Source organism: Schistocerca cancellata, chromosome 3, assembly GCF_023864275.1.
Source record: "Schistocerca cancellata isolate TAMUIC-IGC-003103 chromosome 3, iqSchCanc2.1, whole genome shotgun sequence".
Lineage (NCBI taxonomy): Eukaryota > Metazoa > Arthropoda > Insecta > Orthoptera > Acrididae > Schistocerca > Schistocerca cancellata.
Window position 1 is genome coordinate 621,471,796 of NC_064628.1, and position 12,090 is coordinate 621,483,885.

General features: G+C 38.4%; 1 protein-coding gene across 1 annotated transcript in view; it reads right to left on the reverse strand.

The window, feature by feature from the left end:
* Positions 1-12,090, reverse strand: part of LOC126175527 (uncharacterized) — a 119,236-nt gene that overhangs the window by 43,473 nt on the left and 63,673 nt on the right. Inside the window, exon 2 of the mRNA XM_049922354.1 lies at positions 9,929-10,057. The gene's annotated coding sequence lies outside the window, so the exon portion shown is untranslated. The remainder of the gene's footprint in view (positions 1-9,928; positions 10,058-12,090) is intronic.

Genomic DNA, 12,090 nt, shown 5'->3' on the forward strand with positions numbered 1-12,090 from the left:
GAAGCTCTCTTTGCTTTCGCAGTAGTTTCCTAACTTTGTTGTTGAACCACGGTGGGTTTTTGCCGTCCCTCACAGTTTTACTCAGCACGTACCTGTCTAAAACGCATTTTACGATTACCTTGAACTTTTTCCATAAACACTCAACATTGTCAGTGTAGGAACAGAAATTTTCATTTTGATCTGTTAGGTAGTCTGAAATCTGCCTTCTATTACTCTTGCTAAACAGATAAACCTTCCTCCCTTTTTTTATATTCCTATTAACTTCCATATTCAGGGATGCTGCAACGGCCTTATGATCACTGATTCCCTGTTCTAAACTTACAGAGTTGAAAAGCTCGGGTCTGTTTGTTATCAGTAGGTCCAAGATGTTATCTCCACGAGTCGGTTCTCAGTTTAATTGCTCGAGGTAATTTTCGGATAGTGCACTCAGTATAATGTCACTCGATGCTCTGTCCCTACTACCCGTCCTAAACATCTGAGTGTCCCAGTCTATATCTGGTAAATTGAAAGCTCCACCTAAGACTATAACGTGCTGAGAAAATTTATGTGAAATGTATTTCAAATTTTCTCTCAGTTGTTCTGCCACTAATGCTGCTGAGTCGGGAGGTCGGTAAAAGGAGCCAACTATTGACCTAGCTTGGTTGTTGAGTGTAACCTCCACCCATAATAATTCACAGGAACTATCCACTTCTGCCTCACTACAGACTAAACTACTACTAACAGCAACAAACACGCCACCACCGGTTGCATGCAATCTATCCTTTCTAAACACCGTCTGTGTCTTTGTAAAAATTTCGGCAGAATTTATCTCTGGCTTCAGCCAGCTTTCTGTACCTATAATGATTTCAGCTTCGGTGCTTTCTATCAGCGCTTGAAGTTCCGGTACTTTACCAATGCAGCTTCGACAGTTTACAATTACCATACTGAAAGCATGTCAGTTGTCTACTCCTTCACCACACTGAAAGCAACTAGAACTTGCTGTCACATGCAGGAAAACTCATGGGCCATGTTGTGACAGTTGAATAACTGCTAAGCTTCTCCTAACAGTCAGACCAATAACAGTGGCAACCTTTCGGAGTCAGCAAAATCCAGTGCCCTGGAGAAGTGTGTAACAATGTGCCCAAGAGATCAGTGGCCCTTAATCGAAAAGGCAGGAAAATGCTATCTACATCTTTCACAGACACCAATGATTTCTCGCCATGAGAAAGAAATAGCAGACAAATATCATGTGGCTGTGGTCCCCCATGTGTTGCAGCATATGGAGGATGGTGCCTGTGCAAATAAACTGACACATGGACAGACACATACACTAAAAGGCATTAGTTTACTCTTATTATGCAATCAATATTGGAGTTGCAGTACAAAAATTGGTTTCTGTTTGTTGGAGAAAACTGCTACAAATGTACAAGATGAAATTTAACTAACGTAAGCATGTAAGGGGTATTTACAAGCCATCTCTTGAACATTACACTTGTTACTGGTCAAGGGGCAAATATGAAAAATTCCCTAAAGAACTGTTGTCGCCTTCCATACAACAACCACTCCTTCAGCACTGTTCTATCCTATATGCTTGAGGAAAAATGGTTGCAGGAATACTGTCATAATGTTCACCCACCACTGGAATCAATGAAACATGCCGTAACTTATTTAAAAAGGAGTGGCCATGTGAAAGTCTCATGGTTGCAGTTTACCATGAAGCAGCACATTGAGACCCACTGAAATACTTTGTGTGCCATGCTAAAGTCCATGTTTATGCAAGCTTGATCAAACTGCTGAAGTTTAATATGAATTCAGAAAAATACACTTGTTTGGGAACTGGTACTAACAGGTGGTGACGATTCATTTTCTTGAAGTATTTGAAGGGGACGTCAAGGTAAGCTGACAGTGATTCCACACTGCAGTTGCTTGTGCCATTGGTCTGCCAGCTACAGAAACGCTGCACTGAGAATGCATCAGACAGTAAGGTAAGCACTCCCACGTAAGTAAAACAACAAATTTATATATGAAATTTATGTTTTTGTTAAATATTTTAAACAACCATAACTGGATAAGAGATCGCATTTAAAGAAGACAGTGTGCCTCAATATTGTCGACACTTGTGGGAAGCAGCACTACTGAATTCAAGAGCTCGAAACCTCTTAAGTGAGAAGTGGAAATAAAGTCAAAGTATTTGCTTGCATTATTTCTAATGACACAGGTACGTCGTGTAAAGCAACTCTTGAAAACTGAGTAAGAGAAAATTTATGTCGCAGCAAGTTGCACATGTGCTGCACCACAACGTAAAATGCGATGTTAATTACCTATGCTAAGTAAATATTTTATCAGTACTGACATCCTCAACATTTGATCATTTAATAGTCAAAAAGACATAAATTAATGTGAACAATGTGCCAAATTTAATAACAGCTACGGGATATAACATATTTGTTCCGTGTACTGGCATGATGTATTATTTGCAAAATGTCATACAGAGAACGAAGCCTCAGCATTAATGCCTTCAAAATGGAGAAAGACTGTGCAATGTGAAAATAGTTCTGCCATGATATGATCTTCTGACTTCAGTGTGTGTCAACAAAAACTTTGAAATACTTGCCATTTCCTCATACAGTACTACAAAAATTCAATAATTAGTAAGGAAACCTTTAATAAACTTAACAGCATCATAAGGTATAGAGGACAAAAGTAAGGATGTAGAGGTATATCTCACTACGGGTGAGATTGATACTGCCTACAGGAAAATGAAAGAGACTTTTGCAGAAAAAAGAAACACTTGTATGAATATCAAGAGCTCAGATGGAAACCCAGTTCCAAGCAAAGAAGAGAAAGCAGAAAGGCGGAAGGAGTATATAGAGGGTCTGTACAAGGGTGATGTACTTGAGGACAATATTGTGGAAATGGAAGAGGATGTAGATGAAGATGAAATGGGAGATATGATGCTGGTGAAGAGTTTGACAGAGCACTGAAACACCTACACAGAAACAAGGCCCCGGGAGTAGACAACATCCCATTAGAACTACTGATAGCCTTGGGAGAGCCAGCCCTGACAAAACTCTACCATATGGTGAGCAAGATGTATGAGACAGCCGAAATATTCTCAGACCTCAAGAAGAATTCCAATCCCAATGAAAGCAAGTGCTGACAGATGTGAAAATTACCGAACTATCAGTTTAATAAGCCAGAGCTGCAAAATACTAACACGAATTCTTTACAGACGAATGGAAAAACTGGTAGAAGCCGACCTTGGGGAAGGTCAGTTTGGATTCCGTAGGAATGTTGGAACATGTGAGGCAATACTGACCCTACGACTTATCTTGGAAAATAGATTAAGGAAAGGCAGAACTACGTTTCTAGCATTTGTAAACTTAGAGAAAGCTTTTGACAATGTTGACTGGAATACTCTCTTTCAAATTCTGAAGGTGGCAGGGATAAAATACAGGGAGCGAAAGGCTATTTACAAATTTGTACATAAACCGGATGGCAGTTATAAGAGTCGATGGGCATGAAAGGGAAGCAGTGGTTGGGAAGGGAGCGAGACAGGGTTGTAGCCTCTCCCCGATGTTATTCAATCTGTATATTGAGCAAGCAGTAAAGGAAACAAAAGAAAAATTTGGAGTACGAATTAAAATCCATGGAGAAGAAATAAAAACTTTGAGGTTCGCCGATAACATTGTAATTCCGCCAGAGACAGCAAAGGACCTGGAAGAGCAGCTGAACGGAATGGACAGTGTCTTGAAAGGAGGATATAAGATGAACATAAAAAAAAGCAAAATGAGGATAATGGAATGTAGTCGAATTAAATCAGGTGATGCTGCGGGAATCAGATTAGGAAATGAGTCGCTTAAAGTAGTAAATGAGTTTTGCTATTTGGGGAGCAAAATAACTCATGATGGTCGAAGTAGAGAGGATATAAAATGTAGACTGGCAAAGGGAAGAAAAGCGTTTCTGAAGAAGAGAAATTTGTTAACATCGAGTATTGATTTAAGTGTCAGGAAGTCGTTTCTGAAAGTATTTGTATGGAGTGTGGCCATGTATGGAAGTGAAACATGGACGATAAATAGTTCGGACAAGAAGAGAATAGAAGCTTTCGAAATGTGGTGCTACAGAAGAATGCTGAAGATTAGATGGGTAGATTACATAACTAATGAGGAGGTATTGAATAGAATTAGGGAGAAGAGAAATTTGTGGCACACTTTGACTAGAAGGGATCAGTTAGTAGGACATGTTCTGAGGTATCAAGGGATCACCAATTTAGTATTGGAGGGCAGCGTGGTGCGTAAAAATTTTAGAGGGAAACCAAGAGATGAATACACTAAGCAGATTCAGAAGGATGTAGGTTGTAGCAGGTACTGGGAGATGAAGAAGCTTGCACAGGATAGAGTAGCATGGAGAGCTGCATGGACTGAAGACCTCAACAACAAGGTATAGAGCTTTTTACATGCATGTAAACAAGTCGATTTAACAATTACAAGCAATGATGGAGATTTAAGTATCCTTCTTGTTACTGATGTTACAGCCATCAGTTATTTTAATGTAAGACTGGAGATTAAGAGCTACGTCGGTAAATACTTTGCAAAGTAAAAATCTGTTTGCATACGAGCTGTAGAGATTTTGTTCTGCGCACACAACAGCGCCTACTGGGTGCATGACGTGACAAGCAGCCGAGCCACATGGGTGTCCGGGCGGACTTGGGGTCTGGCGGGGTACCTCTCAGTCCAGCGAGACCCGGTGCGGTTCGCCCGGCTGACAAGGCAGTGCGAGTCGAGGCTCACCTGTCAGTCATGGCTGCAGTCCCAGGCAGGCCATGCAGGCTTTATGCACGCCTCTGGCCGGTAATTGATAATCATTAAGTAGCTGTCTCTGTACAGGTAAATTTTTAAAGTGCTCAACAAAGGTGAGAGAGTAGCACAAACAATGCCATCGAACTGAGGGTTCTTAGAGGGTACCTTTACCATTTTATTCAAGTATCACTTCACAGAAGGGCTGAAAAAGCATGACACCCATTAGTGCTTTACATCACACCCAAGTTTCGTTGAATGATTCCAAATGGTCCCGAGTGGTTACCAATGTATACTACACCAAAAATTGCAGCCTTGTTACTATATAAAGAGAGTGCAGTATCGCTGGGCCTGAGGCTGACATGCAAGGTACCACACTTTTGCACTATTACAGAACAGGGTTGTAGGCATCTTTAAGTGAAATTTGGAACTTCTGCATGCAATGGCATACCACAGCAGGGTTTCGAAAAAGTGACTCTTTAAGAGTGTGTTGCATAATGTATACACAGAGAAAGCAATGGAAAACTGAAAGTAAAAATGTAAGAACATGGGTATCCCAATCAATGATGGTACTATATACCGGGTGATTATAATTAAACTTTCCCTATTTAACATGGTGTAATACAGAAACCAATTACCATACGAGTACCAAACTTGATGGTATTAATGTCCAGAGTATTGGGTGCATGATTTCCGTGCTTCACAGCACCACCGTCTAGTTCCAACTATGGCCACCAGGACCTGTGGTCAATCATTGTGATTCATAGTCTCACACACCTGACCTGTCACAGTGCACTTGTTAACGTGTCATAATGAGTTTGGACAAAAAGAGCCTTATTGGTGAAGCTCTATTATCAAAACAACAGTAATGCTACAGCTGCGCTTCGATAATATCGCCAACTGACAGGATTATGGAAGGGTCCTCTTTATCTGCCTTCTGTGCGGAGCATGATGGTGAAGTTCAAATCACCTGCAGAAATGGGCGTTGCTCCAGGAAGAGGCCGACGACCGGTTGCGCTACAGGTAATTGATGAAATTTCTGTTGCTATGGCAGACAACACTGTGTCCACTTCCCGACTGTCAGGCATTCGCATGCTGTTCACAACAGAATGGAAGGCGCTTCGAACCATTCTCAAATGGTATCCGCACAAGATCCATATCATACAGCATCTTGCACCACACCATAGGATGCACAACGACATGTTGACTTTGCTTTCCACTTTCTCGCAAGGATGGAAGTGAGAAGGTACGATGAACAAACAGAACTGGCAAGTGAGGGGATAACCACCTCCAGTCACTGTGCATGATGTTCCACTGTATGGTGAATGTGTCATGGTATGATGTGGCTTCACGGCTACGTTCATCGTAAGCCCATTCTTTTTTGAAGAGGTTGGCACTCAAGGACCAAAGACACGCAGTGTGACTGGCCAGCATTACTGTAATATGCTTCACCAGCGTGTCATACCCACCCTACTGGAGAGAGATGCATTGAATTAAATAGTTTTCATGTAAGATGGGGACCCACCGCACACTGCTCATGAAGTTCACCTGCTTCTTTGAAACACATTTGGAAACGATCGAATTATCAGCTGATCGTTTCCAAATGCTTGGCTGCCACAATCTCCTAATCTCACTTCCTGTGATTTCTGGTTGTGGAGCCAGGGTTTACCAGGGGAACATTCACAAGTGTTAATCTGAAGCGAAGAATATCAAGAGAAGTAGCCAGCATACCTAGGGACAAGCTTCGTTCTGCGGTGAAGAATGCAATCCTGTACTTTCAGACTCTTCTGGACGCTGATGGGCACCATATTCAACCATTTTGTAGCAGTAATGGTACAGGTATGTAATGGTATGAAGTACAGTAGAACACATTAAAAGTGTTTAAACTGAATTTACTCTGCAATATTTCTCTTCCCCATGACCTTGACATTGATGCTACCAAGTTTGGTCCTTTTACGGTAATTAGTTTCCTTGCTATAGCATGTTAAAAAGGGAAAGTTTCATTATAAATATCCGGTAGATTCTAAAAGTTAACTTTCACACAAGATGAAAACGTTGAATATAACACCAGGAAAACAATAGAGGAGTATACAAAATTTGACCACCATGTAAATACGAATAAAACAAACTAATGGTAACAGAAGGAACAAATCAAGATTTGACACTGGAAGAAGGGATCAGAATGATTACACACACTGAAGAGTACAAATATCTAAAAGTAAAGATTACACAAGATGGTAAACAAGATAAAGAAATTAACTCCAGGATAAATGCCAGAAATTCACTATTGGGACATTAAATAGTATTTTATGGGATCAACAAATTTGAATGGAAACAAAAAGAAAACACACTCAAAACAATTATTAGATGCATCATGACATGTTGAACAGAAGTAAGGACAATTCGAACCCATTACTGGAAGATTGATTACAAATGAGATGGATTTTTGGACACTGTTTGCAGAGCTATCCAGGTGAGAAAGTGCCAGAAATGAAGTCATCAGGAAGAAAATGGATGTAACAAGTTTGATTGCAGAGGAAGTCAGTGGAGCGACTATCGCAACAGATCATGGAACTGGAACAAACTGGAAGGAATCAAAGAGGGAGACCATCAGCAAATAGGCACAAATGAAGAGTGAAAATTAAATTTGACGTATAATATAGGAAAAGTTGCACCTCTTTTAAAAGATAGAATTCTTTTTTATTTATAACAAAAATAAATTATTATGATCTTAATGAAAAGAAATTTCTTCTGAACCTATGATTGTTAAACATTATTTATTTCAAGATGACTCATTTCGACAAAAACTTTTTTTCATCTTCAGATCTCTGGAAATTCAAAAATGCATACATATCAAAAATGCAGCAAGAACACATTATACTCTTAATCCAGCATAACCACATTGGTCTGTCAATAACAAGACGACAAAAATAAAAAATGCACATAGCAACAAATGCGTTCGTTGAAGTGAAATGTCATATGTGTAAAATGTGATGTCGCAAACTAAAAACATGAAGCAGGAACTCAGATCAGATGACAGCAAACTTCTGAAGAAATCAGTCATCAAGAAATAAATAGTTTTTAGTGATCTTGGCTTCCAAAGAAATTTCTTTCGATTAAATTGACAGATCGCTCCCATCATATAACATGTGTAGCCTACATTATAATCTCACCAGCATATGCAAATACATTGTAAAATAAGGAATAATAATAGTTTCTAGTACGATTTTAGAGTCTACAGAGTGGAAAATTTTCACTGGCTTTTTAAACATCTCAAATATCTTAGGGTTGTGAACATATTGAATGAAAAGTGATTATTAGATTTCACTGTACAGATACCATTTATAAAATGCCCACATGGCTATCTAGTCTTGTGTAAATTACAGTCATTTTTTTTGTTTATGAATGCTAAACTTATACTCTATTAATTTACTTGCACTCTGTAAAGAAATGTACAATGGAAACCTTGTCAGCTCTGCCACTCAATATACTGCCGAAACATAACTTCTTCAATACACTACACTGTTCACTATTTCAGTGTCTTGCTTTTTACTACTTTTCAAATTTTGCTTAATTTGGACTATAGCACTGAATCCGTCATGGCAAATTATTTCTCAATCATCTCATCAGAGTGCTTGATATTCCTACTATCCATTTGTCTAAAAGTTGGCTAACCTTCCTGGGGTCTGCATCTGGTGGGTGTTTGTGTCTTCTGCAAATTTTTCACGCTGCTCTCTCAATTATCCTACTGAATCAGTCACAATCATTTACAATTTCTGTTGCAAAAAGCTCTGAAAACACCAGAATCAAACCTCACAATCATCATTAGGGCAGATACTTTTAGTGTTTTTCCAGGAACTCGGCAAACAAAATCACAGACAGAACATGTTCAAAATCTAAGATGAAACAACCACTTAATAATATATGTTAAATGATTGGAGCAACAAAACCAATAAACTTGGCAAGTACAAACAAATCACAGTTTTAGAGCTAAATTTGCTGATAAGGATAGGTCCCCAATGGTGGCATCAACTTTTTGAAACCATATTATAAGGTGATGTAGGTTAAGATCCCAGGTATCACACCCTGCACCCATGATACCAGGTATCACATCCTACAGCCATTCACATTGGCGGACCCTCGTTTGCGATTAATGGATGAAAAAAGATTTGTAAATTCTGTGTGATGCTCAACAGCATTAAAGAAGTTGTATTATGATAATCACTCTTTTTTACACTCTGAATTTTTGTGAATATTATTAAATTACATCTATTAAATTATATCTATTACAATGTTTGATTACTTGGAAATTCCAGTCTATCGATCAAAAAAACATGAGATGAAATAATCTATCTATACCAACTATGTAATGGTGAGAAAAATGTATTTTTCATTACGTGATGTGTAATTTTTTTGCACGGTAATTGTCATAGAAACATTTAAAACAGCCTAAATTCCTATTGCACTATGGACAAAATAACGCAGATGAGGATTTAAATGAAAGACTTGTTTATAAGTAAAATGAAATTCAAGAAAAATGAGGAATCGATTTATGAATGCAATAATCTGGTGGAAAAAAGAAGATGATAAAAACAAAAAATATATACCAAAATTAGTATATAAAATTAATTAAAAACACATGAACAAAAATTTCAAATGGGAAAAGAATGATAAAGAAGAAAAATTATAGAAAATGAAGAAGTTGGTATTACAATTAAAATAATGTGGGAAAGCACTGGAAATAAAAAATTACATTTAAATCAATTAATTGAATAAAAACTGCGATCAAAGTCAGTTCTATAAAGATAATTAAATTTTAAAAGAATTAATGCACCTAACAAGATTCCACCCATCCCTATCATTTACACTATCTAACCAGTCTATGTAACACACCTTTTTTAACACTATTGAACATCACACAAAATTTCATTTCCCCCCCCCCCCCCATTAATCACTTGAAAATGCGCACCAGACCGGATCGCTGCAGTATCTGATACCTTGGGTTCTTGACCTACATAGTCATACAGACAGTTTCATGAGGTCGATCCCCCCACTGGGTACCTAACCTTGCGAGTTCAATCTTTAAAAGATTAAAAATAGACCAAATCACAAAGAAACAACATATATAATAACAATAAAAAAAGTTAACTTACCTCAAAAATGTTCTTCATTCTCTAATGTATGTACCAATGTATGTAATCGCAAAGCCAAGGACTCTTCAGAATTTCATTCTAGGTCCTGCATTATTATTACGAGATCACCAGCATCCAGGTAGGACTGTTCTGTAAAAATAATGCAACAACAGACTGCTGTGTAAAAGCTGCAGCAGTATAGTTTGAATGTACAGAAGTGAATAAAATAAAGTATTTTCTGGAATTGCAAACATACAATAGAAATCAAGTGTGTAGTTTTCTATTAGACTAGTGCAGTGCACGTCTAACGTATTAGTTGATTTTTTTACATTTTTGGCTTTACATTTTTTTGGTTCAAGTCATGAACATGTAACGCCGGAAATGCATATCCTCCTATTTCCATCTATTGTACTATTTTTGTTACCTGAATATATAACATTTCTGTGTCTTCGTATATTGTAATTGTTTTACTATTTGTATATATATATTAATGCATTTATGTCGATGTATAATTGGTTTGTTTCGTAAATATTATTTGTATTTTTATGCTGGGTCTTGCCTAGGGAAAACTGATATCGAACGATTACATCGATAGGTCGTGTGAAGAATCAAAGTGTGTAGGATCTGTGGTAGTGTTAACTCTGTCGCGTGGAGTGCGGGCAGAGGGGGAGTCTGGCTGGAGTAGCGAGTGGAGCAGGTGTGTTGTGTGAAGCTCCCGCGAGTTGCCGCGCTTTCGGGGTTTGGCAGCATGTAATTGCGCTCGACTTGCGATGATAGTTTCTAACATGGTGTCGCGGACGGGAAGCATTAGCTGGCGCACATCAAGAGCCCGTTTCGTCTGGTGACCGTGTCGAGAAGAAGGCGCGCCAACATCCAGCTTCTGCAACAGCGACGGCCGACAATGAGTGACTGTCGCCACCTCCTCGATCGGCGGCTTCAAACCTTCAATCAACCAACAAGGAAGACTGGAAGCACGTAAAGTTTTAGAACTGTGTGGCAGACCTCAGCTTTTCAAACTTTTAAAATTGTTGCATCACAAAATTACAGCTACTTAGCATGAACCTTTGTTGCTCATTGTCCCAATTGCATTACCAAGCAGGGTCCCTTCCTTTTCCGGAATGAACCCGAGTGTCGTTGAAATTCAAGCGCCAGTATTAAAGTAATATTATAGCATTTCACTGCTTTAATTTCAAAGTTCAGTTAAAGTATTCATAGCTGGCTACAATATTTAGATTACACAAGCACGAATTAAGAGTGCGAGTTTTGTTGCCGTATTTTGGCTTACCTGTGACTGCAGCTCAGCTTGGTACGTACTAAATTTTACTATTGTTAATTGTTCAGAATCATTTAATTCAAGTTCGAAGTTAAATCTCTTATTCCTAAATTGCGTAGATTCAAGTAGCTTTTGAAATGATTGTTGAGGTAGTCCAAGACTAACCGTATTTTACTGAATTTCGATGTGCTTCAGAAAGAAAGCTCACTATTAACTTCAGTCACTAAATTAACTTTCAATTTTCCGATTTTATTAATTCTTTTGCTAAATTAAGTCAGAGTGTAGCGAAATTTATTACTTCTGACAAACTTTCAGTTTTCACACTACACAAGTCAACCTTCAGTTGCCATGCTTCTAGTGCTAATTATATGTGTAATAACCTTTCTTTTTCAGTTACTATAGTAATTGTCCTTAGGACTGGCGACCGTAATTTCCCCCAAATCTCAAATATCTAATTACCGCTAGTTGATTGTTAACTTAACGGCCGCACATTTACTTTCTTTATTAACTTTACCCCTATTTCAAAATTAATTTCCACCAGTTTCATTAGCATTTTTCCTTTCATTTAGATGTAACCCTTTCCTCCCTCTTTACCGACAAATTAACCTCTGTGACGATTGCTTTTCCCAAATTTCCATTAGGTACACGCGGTTTAATTTTTCACTGTCTTTAAGGTCGATAAGTGAGAGGGAGGATACACGTGGTGACCTGGTGGCAGGACCATCTTCGGATTTGAGGTTGTTCTGGACACGAATTTTGCATTGTGCAAATCTCGTAACAAAGTACTGGTTACGTACAGGCCGTTACGTCAGCGAGAATAAGTAGTGGGAGTAATCCTAATTATATTTGAGATTTGGCATTTATACTGAAAATTATTAAAATGAGTGAAGGCAACAATTGCCAAAATTTG